At 41.5% G+C, this 22,570-nt stretch overlaps 1 protein-coding gene across 3 annotated transcripts in view; it reads right to left on the bottom strand.

Annotated features, from left to right (window-relative positions):
* The window catches only part of PDE8A (phosphodiesterase 8A), a 133,380-nt gene that overhangs the window by 31,278 nt on the left and 79,532 nt on the right, over positions 1–22,570 (bottom strand). The gene's annotated exons all lie outside the window — the stretch shown is intronic.

Here is a 22,570-nt window from a genome sequence, read left to right as displayed (position 1 = left end):
GTATGCCATTTGTGATTTTATTTATTTATCAACTTGGAAGTCATCACTGCAACGTTAAATAAGCAACAAACACAGGTCAAGGAAAAATGGCAACACAGTGCCTACAAATGCATGAACCAGTGTTTGCCTGTCTTGATTAAGTGGGCCTTAAGAGCTGATGTTAAAATGACATGGAGGGGTTTCAGATTTATTCAGTCATTCTGGTCAGATTGGCTTAGTTTAAATACATTCCAGTCATTCCCTTTTTCCTAATTTTGAGACCAAAAATCTCTCCTCAATTGAAAAACTCAAGCAGCTTTACTCTCCCCTGTGGTACATCATCCAATTATTCAAAATCTGCACTACAAAACAGCAAAGACTTTTGGTGATATAACACACACAGAAGGACAGAATCCAGCTCTTTGCAGCAGTGTTTCTGGTTTTGCAGCACTAACAGTAGTAACTGCTCATCCTGAATCAGTAAGATCAGCAGATATGCCTGAAGGACATGGAGAGAGCATGTCAACTGAGTAAAAGATACTTAAAAAATACCTTTTTACAGTTACTTCTCTGTCCAGAGCTGTACTTCAAATCAAACCTTGGACTTTTCTGTGCACTCTACCTGCCAGCAAAACACAGTGAGTGTTCCATGTCACTGGGCAATGGCCTGAGCTGGGAGGTTCAGATCCAGAGCTGAACTTCACTGGCATCTGGGGGGATGCAAACCCATCTACCATGCCAGTGTACCCCTGGACTATCAGTCCCAGCCCAAGGGAATTTTAACAAATGAGATAAACACAGTAGTGCCAGTTACTGCTTTTCAGATGCTTCTTTCTTTTAAGAAGTTTATGAATGATCATAGAAGTATTTAAAGGACTGAGCCTGAAAAACACTTTTCTGCCAGAAATCTGTGGCTATTGCTGCAATGAAAATGCCTGTCTATGCACCATTTATGCCTAAATCACAAGAAGTGACCAGATGAGATAACCTGTCTTGTTACACATTAACTTGGTGTCCTGAGTAGAATCAAAGCCTTGGTCTGCATCTCAGCTGGAAAATTTTGGTGAACTCCAGTTAATTCTTAATCCTGTTGAAATCTGTTCAAATAACTTGATTAATCATTTAAACTTTTTGTGTGCTGCAGGTAGCACTGAGAAGCAATATGCAGTTTAACTATGGTGTCAAAAACCAAGGCTTCAGCAAGGATTAGCAGAAAATCTCAATGATCACTGAACTAAATGAGCTTTAAAAATACCTCTAATGCTGAAAGCTTCTAACAAAACCAAACACAGCCAAAGCTCACATGTATAGTAACTGCACAAATATATTTTTATTCACTCACACCTTCTTCTACTTCTTCCTTGGAATTTCTTTCCTCGTCAAAAGCTTGAGCACATTTCAGATTGGCAGACACGACTTAGGCATGTGACAGCCTTCCAGGCAGGCACAGATTGGGAAGAGTGTCTGAGAAGACAGAGGTAGAACCCGTTGTGGGTTCCTGGAACTGACTGATCGAGCTGGGTCTGGTGCCAGAGAGCTGCTGACGCAAAGTCTGTAAGTGCAGCGTGTGTGACTGCAGCTCCTCAAACACACACAGGGCAGTGCAGCCATTTTACCTTCTCTGACCCTGAACTACTGCTGGGAGCACTTACATCCCCTCAAATTTGCCTTTCTTATTTGAACACTGTATTTTCTGTCCTGTGGAATTCATCCCAAGGCAATAGGATAAGCCATAAGTGATTGACAGCTGCCATCCACTGACTGCTGTGAGCAGCTCAGCACTCGCCAGAAATGATCTCTGTGTTGGAGCAGCTGCATTGCAAACATTGAGTTTGCCTATAGAAATAGCCCATGTTTCCAATGCCCTGAGAAAAGTGAATGTTGGGTAAATAAAAACAAGTGAAATAAGCCTTAAAAACACAGATCTACACAACTGTGACTGATCTGATTAAAGTACAACAAAGCCAGTGCTGACCCGATGTAACCTGGTAAAGTACTTCTTTCTGTGAGTCATTCTTCATACTTTACCAGACCAGAATCTACAGGAATAGTCTGCTCATCAGTGCTGGACTGTTTTTGTTTTCTTCTTACAGCTAGAAAAACTTCAGATGAATTTGCTCAATGAATAAATGCAGAAAGGAATAAAGGGTGGCCATAAAGCCAGCTTGATTCACATTTGGTGAAAAATTGCCTGGTTAGTGACAGGGACAGATCTATGCAGACCTACTACAGCAGGTCTCCTGTTTGCTAGAAGTGGTGTATCCTGGCTTTCTCCAAAATATCTCTTACCATTACCCATTGCAGAGGAGAGCACACCAAAAATTTTGGGCAGAATCAGCTCCTGAAAAATCCTTTGGCTACTTCCATGCAATACTCCTGCTATGGAGGCACAAATGCTTTCCTTCTGGAAGCTGATTTTCTTAAGACACCTCTTTTCTGAAGTTTTTGTGGGATGTTTTGAAGCAGAGCAGCTGCTGCAGCACTGCCCACCCGTGAGAGGGCTGTGGGAGCTGCTGGTGCAGCAGGAATGTTCCCCTGACATCCACAGCACTCCATCCATCCTTTCTGCCACAGCTGGAGCTGTGCTGGTGACAGGAATGACTCCTACTCTGACCATTCCATGCACAGCCTCCTGGCAGTCCCTCTCCCTAAAGGGCAGCTGGCAGCTCTGCTGCTCTTCTTGCCTTTTCCAGGTGAGCACAGCTTCTTTTTCCTGCAGCTCACTTGAACAAAGAGGTGCCATGAACTTTTGCAGAATGGATTGCAGGTGGAAGCTGCTGCTGGAGGGCAGCATCTGTGTTCAGTGGGCAGACAGTCAGAATCTCTGACTCATTGTAATATATGACAAATAACTACAGTGATCAGACACATGACTTCACTGCTGGTCCTAATGGAATACAGCCAGCAAAATTCACGTTCCTCAGATCAACGCACCAAAATTTTTAATCTGATTTTAAAATACATACTTATGTTTTCTACATATACTAGGTACATGATATGAATCTGCATGAGTTGACTCATCACAGTAAGAATTAACAGTCTTCATTATCAAGAAATGCTGGAAGCCACAGAACTGTCAGCATACACTTAATTTTTGTAATTCTAAGAAAAACAGATTCATTGCACAAAGGAAAAAAAAAATCCTTTCTCTTAATGTACCATTTTAAGCATAGATTTATCACTCTAGAAAACAAAAGCTCAAATGAATGGACAGATTTATACCATCCCCATTCAGGTTCTATTTGCTGCAGAAATTTGAATTCTGCATGATAATAAACTTTCTCAGAAACCTGAGCAGATCTTCCTAACAGGCCACTGTTCAGAGCATAAAATGAATTGTATAGTCCATGGACTGAATTCTGACCTGTCAGCAAATCCTGTGAAATCCAGAGCAATTCCATCAAATACAAGGAAAATATACTGGATTTACTTCAGTGTAAATGAAGTGGGAGTCTGGCCCTGTGCAGCTCTTTCTTTTGTTGTTTGGAGGCCACAACAGTTTGAATAAAGAATCAGAGAGAACAAAGTGTTCAAGGTTTCTGCATTTGCTCAACAGATTCAAGGACAAAGGTAAACTTGGCCTTCAAAGACCCTATGCTGTACAGAGCCAGTTTATTTTTTGCTGAAATACAAAAACATGAGTTCTGAAAGGCATTTATTTACCAAATACCAAATTTACCAAAACTGCTCTTCAACCTGGATGAAATAAATTATTCCAGCCCTTGCTATTTTTTTCCTATTTCTGCTTCATAAAAGATGTAGACAAATGTCACAGACTCTGAACTCATAATGTAGCATCCTGACTCAGTGCTTTGATAAAATCTAGCATTTAGATTAATCTAAATCGTGTTCTCACTGATGCATCTCTCTCAGCAAAACAATACAGATTTATATCTATATCACAAGGCCTGCAGATCACTCAATGTTTTGTTCTGGTATAGTTTTCCTTTTATCTGTTTCCTGTTTAAATTGATTCCTGGAAGAATTATCTACAATGCCACCATGTAACAATAGTGCAGACAGTAAGTGATGGGGTAACACACCCTCTGCTTCTTAATCTCTTAAACTTTAGTGCCCGTTTTTGAACCTATTTACCTAAATAAACTCAAGAGCCCAACTCTGGCCTCCAATTCACATCATTAGCAACACACAATTTTGACAGCTTGCAGTTTTTGTGAGAAGAAAAGCTTTATTGAATGTAACGAGTTGCCAGAGCTCTCACATCAGGATGCTGCCCCTTCTCTCTGGGGATGTAACCAGCCACAGGACTCACTTTCTTACTCCCAATAAACTTGCAACACCTTTACTCCTCCCAAAATCCAGCACCTCTTCCATTACTCAGCCTGGGGGCAATTTTTGTGTTAGGCCAGGTCCTGAGGAAAGCCAGGAAACCCCCACCTGGTGGCACTGGGACTGCTTTAGGGGACACAGCACAAGCACTGTCTGAGCTGCATCAGGGCTCTCCCTGCCACTGCTGATTTCTGGCTGTGTGTTCAGCTTGCCACACATGCCAAACACCATTATATATATCTGTTTGTTTGTCTTTTGGGCCTGGTTGCCCACTGCATTTCCTCAGTGCAATAAGTGAAGCCAAGTTAGAACAGAACTTCAGCAATGCTGTTGGGAAATCACACTTCTGCCTTCTTGCACACTTCAGACAAAATCAAGAACTCCCACTTTCTACTCTTTGTAAGTTCTCCCTTATGCTTCACAGGAAACTTTGGTTATCAAACTGCAAACACAGCACATGCAGAAGTGAATCATTGTTGGGCTGGGAATAATTAATGATGCTGTCCCAAAGTGACTTGTATTATCATCTGCACTGTGGTGAGGCCTGCTCGGCCTCTGGCCCAGACGAGTGGCCCGTGTGGTCACACTGTACAATGACAGCAGGAAAAGCCAGCCAGCAGTCCCTGCCACTGCTAAAGGGCTGAACTTTTACACAGAACAGGCTGACAATTTGGGAGACTGTTTTAGCTCCTGATAATGTATTGAAGTGGTGAAATAAATGTCATTATCACTTAGCGTGCCTACGGAACAATTGCACAGATCTCCAGATCTGAAAAGGGAGGTTGCTGGTTTCATTTTGACACTCAGAGGAACTGAGGCACTGAGACAACCCCAGCCCTCCCTGTGCTGAGCCCTGGCATCCCTGGGCAGGGTGTCCAGTGCCCCTCCTTGCTGGCCAACTTACTGAGACCATGGGGCTGATACCTGGGAAACACCCACTTATTTCTGAAATTCACAACTGTGTTGGTGGTAATGCAAACAAGTTGTATAACATCTTGGTAATCACAGCAGTACTGTAGGTTTCTAAGCTAAGATACAACTTGTGCAAAACAACTCTGCAAATTTCACACTACATACGTACACAAGAGTTCTCCCTCTCAATGAATCACACAGCAAAAAAGGATGGAACACACCAGCCAAGTCAGAAAAAGAGAGTCATTTACTCATTAATCCACACTGACTTTTCTGTCCAGTGAGAACAAAGTTGAATAGAAACTAGTCCTCATATCAAAAACCATTAAAATCCAGCAAGTTGTATTTGCTGCAGCATCTACCTGATTCAAAGACCTCTTTCAAAACTGCATTTTATGCACAAGTACACTGGGCTTGAAATTTCATCTATTTGTCTCTTTAAAAGAGAAAAAAAATGTGACTCATACACTCCACAACAACAAATGTGAATAACCATAAAACTGGTCTGTGCCTTTCGCTTGTCATTTTGCCAAACCCTATTATGACCAACCAGCACAAAATTTAAAGTGCCCTAAGTCCTCATAATCTTAAGATTTGAGATGGCTCACTGGGGTCTTCATTAAGGTCCCACTTTCAGACTGAAAGTGCTGGCAAGAACTTCTCCATTCAGGCCAAACATGCACAGAACTTTGTCTGGAGGCTGTGAGGTCTCCCCATATTGAATCCTTGGGCTGCTCACTAAACTACAGTCAAGTATTTCTGTGTGGTGAGGGCATGCTGTGGAGCATCTGTAGTTGTGTCCTGCCCTAAGAGAAAACCAGCAGCTTAAATGATCTGGCTGTACTTTAGAAGAATTTTTTAAACCCTGTAATAATGGTTTTCTATACATAGGCTGCAGAAATGGATGCCTTTATCAATGAAAAAAACCCAACCAACTAGTATGAACGTTTTCAGCTGTTCAAACAGGAACAGAATGTGCAACATGCAGAAACTGAATTGGTTCAGTTGAAGAAAAAAGAAAGAGGTCATCTTTAAAGCACTAGCATCTAATTTAATGTTTTATTAGTTTCTGACAAAATTAAAGGGTCAGACAGAATACCTGCACTTCAGAGCAAGTGTCCTGCAAAGCCAGACATCCCTGGTATTCTGGGCTTATGTAAAGGTAAGGGCTGTGATTGCCTCTGTGAGATGGTACCTCATGGGCAGCTGAACAGCACATCTGGGTGGATATTGCAGCTTGCTGAGTTTCAGCAGCTCTTCCCTTGTACTCCAGCGACTCTGAGACTCCTCTGTTTCCCCCTTGGCAATCAGGGCCAGTCACACTCTATCTCACAAAATGCTTTAATGGCAGCTACATGAGAACAACGTGCCTAGCAGCTCCCAGAAGGCTGAGACACCTCTTCCCCTCAGCTGACACGGGCTGGTTATGCACTGGCTGCCAGAGCTGTGACTGAGCTCTGGGGACCAGCTCGCTCCTCGGACGCCGTCATTGCTGTAAAAGTTTCAGTGTGCTATCCTCTCTCATCTGTTGGCAGCAGTAACTTTTACCCAGATGCAAAGGCTAGCCAAGTCAACAGAGAAGAAACTGGTCTGTAAGTCTTGCAGGTCATCAGCCAAGATGTGCTCAGAATCAGAGCATTAAATATATCGGGGTTCACATAACTCCTAACAAATAAATACAGCCTTTGGCTTCACCAACCTTTGTCTAACAGGAAAGGAACTTCTCACTCGTCTGCTGTCGCCTCAGGTGTATTAATTTTACAGGCAGGCTGTGCCTGACTTTCCATCCCCCCTGCTTGAGCAGACACTTTAGTACAAATACAACATTCTTCTGGCCCTGAGGGAAATTCTTCCTGCCTGCATTTTAACAGTTGAACTGCACGGCACTCTGGGAGACTTAAATATGGCACAGTAGTTCTATTGTTTAATATTATTAAAACTGCTTGCTCTCTTGTGATTCTGCAAGATCCTGAAGTATAGCAGTAATAGCTAATTTATTTCCTATCTATCAGCTAGTTCTCTTTTTTTTTTTCTGGTGGATACCACTTACTAGTTTTATTTTAGAGATGATTGCAGATGCATCAGAATGCAACAGAACTCCATTATCAGTTTTCATTTTTTCCTCATGAATATGAATTTCAGTGACAGTTTTCTTTCAACCATCTGGATTTGAACAGACTCATCTGACTAAAAGGAAGTTCCAGTCTACCAGGAAGTTTTCCAACTACTTTATGCCAGACAAACTTTTCATGGCTTGATCTACCAACACTGCAATCGTCACAAACAGACTAGCAAAGCAAGAGAGTACAGCCCCAAAATAGCATAATTCAGTCAGTGGATCTGCTAGGCTTCCTCGAAGATCTCAGTTTTATCCTAAATCTCAATTGTTAAGGAACAAACTTGCTTTTTTATTATCACTATTAACACATTTTTTGTGCTGACACAGTTCAGGCTTTACTGTCAATAGTAACTTTTTCTACCTGATGCCATCTGTTATCTTTATCTTACAGATCTCCAGCCTAAGTGGATCAAGCATCCTGGTTGTGCCAGTTTAGTTCTCCAAGACTAGATGGTGACAGTATGAAGCTGCCTCCTTCTCCTTCTCCTCCTCCTCCCCTACTCTCCCAGCCATCTACCAAACACATCATCTTCACAAGCTCACCCAGGTGTCTGTGAACCTGCTGGACATCACTAGAATCCTTTAGAGTCCAAGGCTCTGCCTACCTTCAGGATGCACAAACTCACCTGTGCTCTATCCAGTACCCTGCCTGGGAACTGCCCTGAGCAACAACAAAGGTGCTGTCTCTGAGATGGGATTTTGCAGATAGAATAAATGCAAAGTCAGTGGGACAGCAGCCAGGACAGCAAAGGAGAAATGTTCAATACTGATAACAAGCATAACTGTATTTTTGTCTATTGAGTACATGTTTCTCAGACTGAGTGGAACTGTCAATTGACACTTGAGAAAACCAAGAGGAGTTCTTGGCAGTCAAACCTTTTCTAAATAGGGAACTTTGTCTCCAACAAATGAAGACTTGAGACTGCAGGCATATTCAAGATGTCTTTTTAAAAAACCTGAGGAAATTCACAGCAGTACATTCTTTTTTTTACTCTAAGGTTTAGCATTAATTTTCTTTGCTCACAGCTATAACCAATCCACGAGATTAACTTCAGGTTTTATGATAAAGAGGAAAACAGATTTAAGAGTCCTGGGCATCCCTTTCTTTTGACCGCTAGGAACTCCAGTGGCAGAGGGGATGAGTGACTGGCTTCCTCTAATACAGATGCCTCTTCATTCCTGAGGACCTACAGGGTAGTTTGAAACCTGACACTGGTTTTCTGCCTGACTCTGGTTCAGTAACACACAGGGCTTCTGCCAGCCCACAGGGCTCGTTAAATATCACACGCCTGGGATGGGATCACGTCTTTTTTTCCTTTAGTAGAACTTTTTACAGCTATGCCAATCCCCCTAACTCTGCATGTCTTTAATAAAGTGGGATTTTCATTATAATCAGAACTGCAATTAAGTAGAAATTATTGCAACAAAGCAGTTTTTCATTCTAGTTTTCTTGTAAATATAATTTCGCTCTATCTGGATTTGTGGTAGGCACACTCCATTTTATTTCATTTAAATTTAAAAAATCTGTGTAATTATACCATTATCTTTGATACAAAGCAATCTCTGCATCTTCTGCTTATGAGTATCATTTCCTTTACAAAAGAGCTGCTGGATATGCCAAAGGAGATGCTGCTGGTTCAAAATAAACTATTATTTTGTACCAGCAGCACGATTTTCTCCATAGAGACACACAAGCAATCAATATCTTACCATCTCCTAGTAAAATTTCACAGGATTAAAGCTGTGGCAGACAAGGAGCAACCAAGTCCAGCACAGGAGTCTCTCACAAGGCAGCTCTTTAATAAACAGCCCATAATCAAGGAAGCCCATAAAGCCCTCTAACACTGTAGCCCTTAACTGGGAAACAGATCCAGCTGGGTATCAAATATCCACTTAAGATGAAATCTTGCCCTACTGTCCAAATACACTCTCTCCAGGTACCATGTTAGCATTTCTCAAATTAGGTACATGGGTCATAATTATCCAGATAATAATATATAAATGTTGAAGAGCCTCACAGAAATTATTTAACCTTGAGATTTCCAGGAAAGAGAGGCAAAATCTTGAGATACTTGCATCAAATACTTTTACAAGTTGTATGGCATCAGTGAAGCTTTGTAACAGAGCTGCTGCAATCAATTTGAAAGATTTGCAAAGATCTGTAATATGGGGGGTAAGAAGAGAAGAGGCAAAAACAGAGTAAATCTTTAATGTAAAAGTGTTCACCTGCAAACTGCCTAGCATAAGTGCTGTATAAACCATGAAGATTTATAAGCACACAGCCAGCAGTGGCTGAAAGGTGCATTTGGTCGAGCAAATGTGGACTTTTTATGTGTCACTTGAAGAGACACTATGGAACAGTGCTTGTCTTCCCTATAATGAGAGTGGGGTCAGAAATTTTTTCTCAAAAGCTTTATCAGACTCCCCAGGTTACCAGTCCTCAGACCCTTGAGTGGGCCCTTCCCCAGGGCATGTCTGAACACCAGCACCATGTGCTGCCTCTCAAATGAGCAGATTCTCTGCTCCTCCCTGCAAGGACTGCAAAATTTGAGTTAAACCCAGCCAAGACTTGAACAGCAAAAACAGCTCCTCAAATATTAGGGTCAGCAGGTGCCCATCACCTTCTGCACAATTTTATTGACACCTAAATTTACCTGTCTCCTCTAAAAAGGTCTGATGTTGCCACTGAGAGTGGCACAAATGTTTCACAACAGGAGCCAGTGCTGGAGCTGTGCAGAGGTGGCTCCTCTGTCACAGAACAGAGCTTCATACAGCACCTTTCACCTCATTCAATTTGGGTAACAGTGATGAACTAAAAGGAGGAGCAATATGAAAGAGAGAGGCTCCACTTACTCATTAAATGAATAGAGTCCACCTATGCAAAACCCCCATAATTAGCTGCAAGGAACACTGGCCTCCATCCAGAATCAATCTCCCTCGAGATCCGAATTCTGGCATGAAACAAGCTTGTCTAATCTGCTTTGCAGCTATCCAAAATATGTTTCTCACTCTGCTGGTTTTTTAAGCAAAGGATTCAGCAGCCCTGGGTCTTCTATTGAGAGTGTGAAAGCTTTATTTATGCCAAAGAACAAACGAGAAAATAGACATTAAAGTCCTGTCTGGCGACACCATTAATAAGTTCGCAGTCACCATTTCCTTCTTCCTCCCCTGCACCAAGTGCTTCTTCCCAGACAGTGATCCAGACTGCTGATAGCTCTGGCTGGGAGCTTTTACCAGAAATTTTAGCAGGAAATGTTAATTTGCAAGCCTCAGTGTCCTCCCTTGGGGAGGATGGACGCTGTATCTGCATGACCAAACTGTGGGGACTGAACTGGGAACTGTGTGAACTGAGAGTTCCTCAGACCTGCCTGCAACAGGCAGAAGAGAAACTCCTCTGTATCTCCAGCAAAGCTGAGTAAAAAACCAACTGTACTCATTTATTTTCTTTTGCCTTTTCCCCCAAGCTACGAAATACTAGGAAGAACGTCCAAAGCAAACAGAAAAATTCTATTAATGAAATATGCAATTTAGCTCAGCCAGACTTCTAGGACACAAAATGTAGCTGGCAATTCACAGAACTATAATAAAACAAAACTATTGCTTTGTGTAAAAATTATGCTGCATTTCTATAAACCAGTTTAATGGGAAAGATAGTCTGTGTGAATCAGTAAATATAACCCATTACAAATAAATTAGATATCAAAGACAGGTAGTTTTTTAGTATAAAGTCTAAAGTCTCATATGTAAGTAACAGAAAGGAAAAACCAGACTCACTTTATTAACAGTTCCAGTAAAGCTACAGTAAAACTATAGGTCACTTTGAGAATTAAAAAATAAAAGTAAACCTATAAACTCACTCAAGAATGGCATAGATCTAACTCTTGAAAAGTTTATTACTCAGATACATCACCTGATTTGTTTTTCTTCCTCTATGAACTTTGGGCATAAGGCTGTAATTACTTACAGTGTCCTTGATTATAGAAACTTTTCTCAACCCTGGGAAATTTCGTTTGACTAGTTTTATGTGTTTGTATGTTCCTTTAAGCCAGGACAAATGTTCTTACCACATTCATATTTCTGTGGTTAGCAGCTTTTTCTGCATTTCTTTTGTCCTCATCCTCTAAAGACAAAATAAATGGTGTGCTGCTCAGTGTTGAACTTTATAATTTTAGTAATAGGCTGCAGCAGGAATATATTTTGACTAACTCTATGAGCCACTACCACGTACAGTCTAGGCACCTACCATGGAACACCACAGTTCTAATTGTTTTCTTCACTGCTTAATTTGAACCAATATGTCATACTCTGTAAGACTTCAGAATATACTGTGAGGCACATCATTTAATCCAGTTATATTCTGTAATCTGATTTTGCTAAGAACCTTCAAATACATTCCAACAAAAAAAGCACCCCTTATGTGAAACAGGAGGAACACATTAGAGGTGGCATCAAACCACTACTCCATTAGACATAAATTACTCACAGTGTGCTCCCCACCAAAACAGAGTAACAAAATTTGCAGGCCACAGTATGAGGCTGTACCCAGAAATACTTTCCAGATGAAGCAAGGAAGATTTGCAGTGGTTTTGTGACACAACTGACAATTTCCTGCCAGTGGGAGAGGTTATCTGGTGCATTTGCTGCTCGGATTTGTGTCCTTGCACATCTCCTTCTCTGAGCTCCACAGAAAGCTGAAGAGGGCACTTGCACAAGCCAAGGTCCATCGTGACTCTGTGTCCTTCCCTCTCTGCCCAGCTGGCCCTGAATGCTGAATAATTGATCACCTGGGAGTTCCTTTGTCAGACAAATCCAAGAAATCCATTGCCAGCCAACTGTGTGTGGTATTCCATCCTGGTGCTCTTGATTCTTTCATAACAAAGCCCTGCCATTGCTGCCCATGTGTTCTTTGGGAAGGAAGTGAAGCATGGCTTGCTTGTACCATAAATGAATACTACTTACAACATTTAAGACTAATTTAAATTTTTTACAAGAGAAACATGCCCATATTGGGTAAAATATTTTTCTGATACTGTAATTATGAAGCCATGGGTGTCACAACTCACACTACACATATTACATTTCTACTTCAGACCAAGTTTCAAGACAGAATTTAAAAGCGTTTATGACAATTTAATACCTTAACTGATAATTTCGCTTTGCAATTCTGCTCTGTATTTTTAGCCCATTCTATTTGTTTCTAATCTGCATGGCACGTAGGGCACATAGAATTACCAGGACTACCATTGCCTTGCTATTTTTTCCTAGGGTAAGAATAATCTCTTGGCTCTGACAGTCAAAGAAAGACACTTCTTCCCCCAAGTTTGACTTTGAGAATTAAGCTACAGCCTTTGCAAGCAGCACTATGCAAATCAATGTTTCCTACATAAGAAGCTTTTCACAGAGTCTGTAGCAAGAAACACCTTATGATAAGTATAGACCTTATTTTTTGCAGTACATGGTAGCATACTTTCTTTCTGGAATGTTCCATTATTTCCACCTCTTCTGTCATACAAGATTATCTCATTTTCTTTTAAATCTAGTTACTACTGTTCCATCACTGCAGTGCCAGCCAGTTGTTTTCTCAACTCAACTTACCCAGTTTCATCTTCTTAGAAAAACTTGTCCCTTTGCCTGCAAACCACTGGCAATGGTGTGCATTAATTTCACTCTCTGCTCTGTCACCTAACACAAGACTGAACAACTGGAGCCCCAAGCTGATCATATCAGCACTCTGGGAGTTAGAGGCAAACATCTGGAATTTATTTGTTAGAAATAAAATGAATGACATCTTTTCAGGAGTTTTAGCTTGCACCTGTACTTATAAATCTCCATGAGGGCAAGTTATGAATAAATTTAACCAGGAGCAGAAGGCAGAGGCTCGGATTTTGAGCCCTTTGGCTCAGTCCCTGTCAAGGGCCCCAGGAAGAGGCTGGTACTAGGATGCCCTGGAGGCACAATTTGTTGAGCTCTCCTCTTCCACTGCAGGATAAGGAGCAGACTGTGTTAGGCTGGCAGAGCCCATGTGCAGAGAGCTCTGCAGGGAGCATGGGGGGCACAGCCTCTCCAGTAATGCAGGGTCTATCCAGCCCTACAGTCCACACAGGCAGCTGGCAGCTCTGTCCACCTTGCCAGGAGCAAGGGTAGCCCTGAAGGTTATTTTTGTTGGCTGTAACACCATTAGAGGTTCAAACTTCAGCAGAAGCTGTGATGGGCAATGGAAAAGAGCACAGGAGAAATATGAGGGGACAGTTCTGAAAACAGAATAGTAATGGAGGTGGGGTAGAGGTCAAAAGAATCAAACACCACCACTGTTATCTGATGGGAAGGCACAGAGACACAGGATGAACCTCAGAAAACATGGAGAGGAGGGAACAGGGAATACACAGAGAGGAGGAAGGGCAGAGGAGAAACAAAGAGCTAGAAACCCCTGCCAGTTGTTTGGATGAAGGGTTACCTTTGCCTGGGCACTGAACCCATTGTCTGCAGCTGTCTCCTTTCCTGCTTCTTTCCTGATCCTCCCTCAGCAGACAGTGCTTGTTCCAGAGAGGAAGGTGACTGATGTGGGTCCTGCACTATGGGCAGGTCTGTACCAGGGAATAGATCAGCTTCTTTATTTTCAAGGTTTGCACTGCAAGGGTTTAACTGACCAAAGTACAAGTCAACATCTTATCCAACCTGGCAGCCTGTCTTGGAAAATGATCATGTTTAGGCACTGGCATGATTTTATAGAGACAAGCCCATTCAAAATGCAAGCCCACACCTGGAGATGCAGATCCACACAGATACCCATGGCTGAGTACTGCATCCAGTCCATTTCTCCACATGCTGACTATGGGCCCCATTATGGATACAGGATGCTGCCAGAACAGGAACCTGAGATTGCAAGGAAACCCTCTTATACTCCTTTCTCATTATAATGGAAGATACTCTGAGATAAACAGCATTTTTGTCTCTGCAGAGATCCAAGCAGGAAGATGTCAGAAATGATGACAAGAACTCAGCATTTCAATGAGGTGGCAGCCCACATGCTCCACACTCAGTACTTCACACACTCAGACTATTTCCAGTTACAAGCATCAGTGAGACAGTGCAACAAAACTGAATTTAGCAGAGAAAGGCAGTAAGCAAAATGTTCTGGCTGTACCTTAATAAAAACCTTTTAAAAATAAAGACAAACTCAATGCCCCAATGGTGGGATAGCTCCTATAAATCACTCCAGCACACCCTGTAGTTCTGTCTGTCATCAGATACTCCTGCATTTTTTTCAGTGCTCTGCAATTTGACTCCAAATGTTCTGTGTTGTGGGATTCTTATTTTTCTGGTATTTGGGGCGGGGACTGTTTTGGTTTTTTGTTCTGTTTCTTTGAGGGGGGTGTTGTTTTGTTTTGTTTTAATAAAGGATCTTAGGACAATCCTTACAAGAATTGTTTTCATGAAGTGATCAAATGCTCTTTGGAGAAAGGAAAAATAGAATTCCAAGACTGAGCAACACTAAGTTGAGGGAAACCACCTGGAGCATGACAGACCTACAGAAGGGAGGGAAGCACAAGACTCAGGTCCCATAAAGCACACAGCCCTATTTTACAAAGGTTGGGTGGGTTTTCTAACAACAGATGTTCCCTCTTGCTTTGGATGACAGGAAGCCAACATGACAATGTTTGTGTTATCAATGCAAGCACCCCAAACTTTGTTTGGAAGACTTGCTGAACAAAGATCTGCTCTGCTTATTGTTGGTGCTTGCCCAAGTGCAAGTTAATGACCCTGTGGCACTGGCCAGAAGACAGACAAACCAAAAATGTAAGGGGATCAGCCCCCTGGCAGAGAGTCAGCACTGCTGGGCTGAGCACCAGCCTGCTGCTCTGGCAGTAGAGTTAGTGATGGACACACTGCTGGCAGCCCCTCTGCCTGCAGAGCTACAGCACCAGCAGCAGAATGCTGCCAATACCTGACAGAGGTGTTTTCTCACATCACACAGCACATTATAAACTATTTCAGGCTGCTTCAGGAAGCTGCTAACATAAACTCACGGAAAAAAAAAATCCAAAAGCCATTAAAAAACCCCACAACCTGAAACCAGTATTTTATCTCTGCTCAATGTTTGAACTGCTTTATGCCCCTGGCAAGAAGGCAGCTCTGGTTCACAACTGAACACCTACTTTATTTATTTAGCTCTGCTGCATTTAACCCTGCATCCTGTCTGCTGGGTGCATCCGCTCCACGGATCCCCACGCAGCACAGCCTGAGCAGAAGGTGGGGGAGCTGCTTTCCACAAGCCAAAAAACAGGAAATTTGATGACATTGTTCAGTGAGCAGACGTCAGCAGAGAGTGATACAAAAGGGTAAACAACTTCCTAGCAGCAGCAGACAAATGGGCCGGAACTACTGGAATCCTGTGATGTCTGCTGTGTTTTGCATGAAAATTACTGTTTCAATGAAACAGGGAGAGATCCTTGGCTAATGCAAGCTGGAGCTGCTCCTTAGAAATCTAGGAACTACACCAGTTTTGTCTGTTTAATATCTGACTCCAAGTCCTTACCTTTCTGATCCTGAAAACATAATTTTTAAGAATTTATATTGTTATTCTACATATTTTGAAAATATTCTTATTCATGTCTAGAATGCATGAAAAGTTGATTTGAGTAGAAAGGATGAACTTCAGTGAAAGTATGGAAAGAAGTACCAGTGATGCAGGTGCCACTTCATTGTGATCATACTACCATCAGTCTTATATATACAATGGATATCTAGACATATAATCTTGTCTAAATACTTTGATATGAAGGAAGAACTTTGCTGGTGGAACCACACAGTGGGTATTACATCTCCCTTTTGGATTTCAGTGTTTATTTTGTGAAATTTGTTCTCCTGTGTTCTAGCTATGGGCAAAAGTTAAATGTGATCCAAAAAATTAACCCCTCAGGTAGGCATACAATGAATGTTGTTCAAAGCCAGGTTACAGGAAGGAAATGTGAGGGAGGATATTTCTGCTCCAACAGAATTCCATTCTGCACATCTCTGTCCAGTCTCTTAACTGCAAGAAGTAATATTTGCCCAGTGACCACAAACATGGAGCTTCACCAATGAATTCCAATCAACTGTGTTGAGAAACGTGGTAACTCCTGGAAGAACTCTCTTGCCTACACATCTATATGTAAAGAGACCACCAAGGCATGCAATTTTGCCTTTTGTACTATCTCCTTCAAAGGGATGCAGACAAATTAAGTTCTATTCTGAACTAGTTCTTAAACTGTTGACAAACAAGTCAGACCAGGACTTAGCTGGGGATTTATAACATGGAAACATCTGGGGATCTTACAGAAAATACACAAGGATATTCCCAGGGGGATGTAATCCAGCAGGTACCAAACCCAGGACTCTCATCTCATTCAAGTATCCCCTCTAGCCAAAATCTAAGCAGAACTGACTCCTAAGATGAAAATTAGCAGCTAAATTTAGAGCTGTCCATGAGACTGCTCTACTCTCAGCAACAGAGAGAGAGAACAACAGGAAAGAGCCAGATGCTTCTGGGCTCTCCTTGCCAAATTCTGCTTTCTTTGGAGACAGAAAATGCACTGCACAACCGTGGGGAGGAAGACACACCAATAACCATGTCAACACTGCAGTCAAATGACAGGGCAAGCACACTGGGCCAAATCCATCTGCAATATAACCAGTGACTTGAGCAAACTTTGCTCTTCCTAAACCCTGGCAAGTAGCTCCAGGCTAACAAACAGCAAGGCAAAAATAAATAAATACATGCACCCAAAGAGAAAATGCCAATAAAACACAGCAGGTCTGTAAATAAAACAAAACTGCTTTTCACTCACCACTCTACCTACATCAGAATCTTCCTGGCTTCAATTAATTTGCTCTTTCAGCAGAGTATGAGTTTGCACCAGTTCTGTCATTCTTCCCTGTCTCCTCGGTTTGAATGTAAGAATTAAGAGTTTAGAAAACAAACTCCCCCCTGAAGCCAATCATTCCCAATCCTCATCTGTATTTGGTTACATGGTGAAATTACAAGTGTATACATATCACTAGCAAAAACTTCCAAGAATAAGCAAATCAACCTGGAGGAACTCCAAAGTGTTTATCAGAGAATGATATTCACCTGGGTGTGCCAGCAATGTCAAGAAGTCAGTTGTGTCAGAAGACAGGTTTGTTGTGAGCCCCACACAGCTTCAGGATGAAATAATTATTTGGCTCAACTCCCTTTCCAACATCCCATTGGACTAAGGCTTATGGCTGGGGGAAAAGACCTGGCTCTGAGCTGCAGGAACAGTGATGATGGTGCTGTGACCCCAGTGGGGATACAGGACTGCACCAGCCTCAACCACATGGCCCACTCATTGTTGGGTTCTGATTTATACCAACAGAGGTGACCAAAGGCACACAGCATGTGGTTTTAAATATAAATGAAGCCATGGAATCCCATTGTGTGCAGGCACAGTGTAGGAAGGGTGGGTGCTGTGCTGAGCATTGTGCAGGGCAGGGACAGGGGTTAGTTCCTAACTCTTCTCAATGGGATCTGGCACAAAGGACAGCAATTTCTACAGAAATTCCCTCTCCCTTCCAATGGTCTCAGGCTCCAGGCCAGCAGGTATGCCACAAAACACAAAATGTTTTCCAGTTATCACTACAATGCCATACTGCTAAGATTGATTCAGCAGCCAGGCCACTGTTTCCTGCTTTTTCCTGTGCAGAGAACTCCTTTTAACATTCTGAGCCTGGGATCTCTCATTATCCCCCATGTTCAATTACCTTTCTACATACTATTTTATTTCAAGGAGATGTATTTTGAATTTTTACTTCTTCAGTGTAATGTAAAAATAGCTTTTAATAAGATTAAATTAGCAATAAAAACCCAGCCTAGGTTTAGAAGGGAGTGGAGCTGAAGACCACTAACTATGGTATTTCCCCAATTTTCCCTGTTTCAGGTCACTTTACATTAAATTAGCAAATTGACTAAACTGAAATATGTTCTGATATAAAAAGAGTTCTTGTCATGAAAAACAAGAGCTGCAAGAGTTTGATGCACCTACCATGTGCCCATCCACAAAGGGGAATGTGTTTCTTACAGGATCACTGCACAGTGGTAAGCTTTGTTTCTGTAGAGATTTTGACATATGGCTGAAGTTAGACTTAAATTAGAATATTCCTCTTTGAATTGAGAAATGATCTTTCTGTGCAAGTGAATAGTGTATTCAGTGTGAATAAAGCTTCTGCTATTGCACAGTTCATCTTATCTACTGATGTAATTTCCTCTTAGCTGCTTCTGTAATATTAATAATCACCATACAGCCAAAGAGGTCATACACTAGGAATGTATACCTAAAAATTCTTCAACATGGCAGAGGAGTTGGAACAAAATAATCTATGTTTCTGTCTACATGAACACACTGAATGACTTGCAAGAACATGACATTATTCTATTTAAAGGTGGGGATAAAGAAACCTGTCTGAAAAAAGACTCCAGACTGCAATAGAAACACAACAATTGAACCTAGGAAGGAAAATCACCAATGAACAGTGAACCTAAGCTTCCTATAAAAGGGCCATAAATAAAGTAATCATGCTCATATAGGTAACAGATTACACACAAAAACATTATGATTTGATTTATGGATTCAGGACATTTCTTATTTGATCCTTGATAAGGTAATTCTTGTTCTAAAACTGACTTCCAGCAGTGACTTCTCTTTCCCTGAACACAACAGAAGCAGCATCCTGAACACAGTTATTTTCAGGACTCAATACCTTGATGCACAGACACTCCAAGGATCCCCACTTACCTACCCAGCTGAAGAGCAGAAAAAGGAAAACATGCAGGTGCAGAAAAATTGATGTTTTTAAGGCACACTGGTACCTTTCAAGGTATAAAGCTGGAGTATTTGTTATTTTCCTTTAAGTCAAAGCATTTAAAACCATTTTAAAAACCACAAAGAAAGGTTGTAATTTTAAGTTAAGCTTGTGCCTAAGTTCTTGCTGAAACACAGCTTGGTGTTGTACACAAGCAACTTTGTAATAGACATTCATTTTCAATCAGACAACCTAGACACTGTAGGAATTACATCTTACTCTTAGGATTGCACTTGGACTGATTTTGTCAGTCCCCAAAGAGAGAATTCCACTGTTTATTACAAGAGCTGGGATTAACTATGTACTCTAGTAAAGACACTAGAAATCCTAGCAGGATATAACTGTATAATTACACTTCTCACAGATACCTCAGAACACAATACAAACCTCAGTTAGTGTTTACTGACACCCCCAGAGAATACAAACTCATAAATGAAGTTTTTGTAGATTTATAAACAGATAGAGAAAAGCTTATTGGAAAACAACAGACTAGCCACACTTACCACACTTAAGCTCAATGAGGTTCTGGCAAACTAGAAAATATAAAGGAAATAGTTGTGTAATACCTAATATCTGCTAAAATGGAAAAAATGTTTCTTTTATCTTGGCTTGTTTTAAGGGGATGGTCAGAGAGCACAGCACTGCTTCAATATGAAATCATGCCTATGATCCACTGAAGCTCTTAAAAGCTGTGTGCATGTACTGTACAGGAAAAGAGATGATGTATGCATGATGTATGAAAAGAGAGCAATTTCTATTTGCTGGGAAGCTGTGGTTTTAACCTAATAGCTCAAAAGCAATACATTGACTTTCCTGCAACTAAACCAAGCAGGATGGAGTAAATAGTCTCAGCAGACTAGGAAATAAATCTACACATACATTTATATCTGTAAATCTGTTTGATACTGATAAATCTATATTCCATTTTTTTGCTCCTTCACTCTCTATACATTAGACAGGTATTGCAAATTACCAGGAAACTGTCATTATTGTATACTTCCAAAGCTTCCCACTTTCATGTATCCCAGCTTCTGGAAGGTGCTATCATTGGAGCACCAAGAAGGCAATGAACAAGGGGAACCTTTGTGGAGAACACTCCTTGGTATTGGCCCTGCTCAGGAGATGTGGGGCATGTGCTGCTCCTCAGCTTTTCTGAGAGTCACAGTGGACCTGTTTCAACAGATGCAGCAGAAACAAAAAGGTAAATGTAGTCCTGACCTCCACAGCCACAGCTCTCACAGCTCTGTCTCTGAGCTGTCCCAGCAGAAAACTATATTTTATACCACATAAATAGTCTTTGAGTGTCCACAAACAAAATACTCTTTTTTTTGCACTGCAATATTGTGCCTTGTATTGTATATGTCCAACCAACTACTTCACTCTACAAATATTACCCTCAGATCAGCCAGATTTGAGCTCTCCCTCAGCTGCAGCTGAGCTGCAGCACCCATGAGTCTCCCCTTGAGCAGGCATCCCTCTCCAGGTTTGAGATTCCTTATCCAAGAGAGCCTTCCCTGCCCAAGGCAGAGATCCCCTTGGTAAGAGACTGCTAGCACACTGAATTAATTCTAATGAGACATTATTAATCGATGTAGCTACTCAATATTAATTAGCATAAGCTTAATAGAGATAATTTCATTAGACTTATACCTTTGTCCAAGTCTGAGACTTAGACTGGCCCAGTTGCACCGAGGCTCCATAAGGAGCTTGGAAAGCAAGGGGGTCTGAACCTCATGACTCAACAGGAAGATCTGTGGGCTCTGTGTGAATCACCCTAACCAGATTCTAATCCAATTTTCCTTTGGATGTTTCTTCCATGCAGTAATTAATAAGGTGAACCTTGCCATCAAACTTACTGACCCGTAGCAAACTCCTGTTAAATTTTATTGAATACCATCAAATTTATTGAACTCTGCCAAATTATTATTTCACCTTAATAAAACATACTGCTGCTCCTGTCTTTTGAATGAGGTGCATTCTACTCATCCCCAACAGCCAGAATAGCCCACATTCCAGGACAGAATAATAGCAACTAATTCTATATCTTCATTCCAACATTTCTGGACATCATTTTGGAGCTTTGTCTCAGGGACCAAAGGTCTAAGGCTGACCTGAAGCTAATGCATCCCTTCTCAATTCAGCATATTCTCCACCAGGATACTGTCCCTGTGAGAGATGAAATCCATCCCTTTCCTTTGTTGTTTGCCCTCAGACAACAAAGAAATCTCACAAAGGGTCAAAATGTATCATCTCTGTTGCCAGCTAACAATTCCTTATCACCATTACTCATTTATTCTGTTTATGTTTTCTTATTGCCATAGTAACAACACAGCTACAAAGGGCTTGCATGAAATAAATCAATGGAGTCTGCAGACATGAAAGCTGCTCAGTCAAACAATGGTTCAGCCTGAGGAGAGAAGGTGAGGCACAAAACCTGCAACACCTTAATACTGGACAGCTTTTTATCATGCACTGGTACCAGACAAACAGTGTCAAGAGAAAACTTATTTTATTAAAATCTAATAGGGAATGTAATACAAGGAGGAAGACTTGAACGAGATGGTCATGAGTACATTAATTAAGCATTGATATTACATGCAAACATCAGAAATTTGGCCCCTAGCCTAATGACCTGCAGTTTAAGAGACACAGCCCTCAATTCTTCCTTACACTGGTGTCCTTTTTTATATGAACAGCATCACCACATGAGATGCAAGACAATTCCACAAACAAAACTTCACAATAGACAAGACATACTGAGAAAAATAATCTAATAATGGTGATCTGCTAAATACTTTAGGGAAAGCATGGAGAAGCCTGTTGTATAAAGGGCAGGTAGGCAAGTTCTGTTCAGTTTCTTTTAGTTTTTAATCTGCTCTCCCTGGATTTCCCTTTACTGCAAGTCTCAAAATATATTTAGTCTTTGTACTTATAATTAAGTGCATCACAATGTTGATACACTAACAAAAATGCCCAGAAAGAGAACTTTGAAGACCCACAGCCACTTTCATCTGAACACAGGCAATTTGCCCATTTGAGATGCCCTCCATGATCTTCCCAACTGACATCTCCTTAGATAAGATCTAAATCAAGTCTCTCTTTGCTGGATTTGCTCCTTGTAACAATCTTTACCATTGCTCTTGCAACAGGAAAGCCTCAAGTGCCTTTTCAGCTTTGAGGCCCCCTCAGCTCCTGTTTATGTTTATTTCTATCACCAGTATATCCAACAGCCCTGGGATGCTGTTTTGCTGGATCACCAAAACACAACGATGGGCAATGTCCTACAGATCAAAGATGGCACAGAGGGAACAATGGGGACAGGTGGATGAGTGTAACATGGGAAAAAAGCACTGCCAGGGTGGAAGGCAGTGCTCTCCACAGACTGGAGACAGCCATAGCCACCTGGGTCTG

Source organism: Oenanthe melanoleuca, chromosome 10 (genome assembly GCF_029582105.1).
Source record: "Oenanthe melanoleuca isolate GR-GAL-2019-014 chromosome 10, OMel1.0, whole genome shotgun sequence".
In the NCBI taxonomy this organism is placed as follows: domain Eukaryota; kingdom Metazoa; phylum Chordata; class Aves; order Passeriformes; family Muscicapidae; genus Oenanthe; species Oenanthe melanoleuca.
The sequence above is the reverse complement of the archived record's forward strand: the minus strand, read 5'-3'. Positions and strand labels throughout refer to the sequence as shown.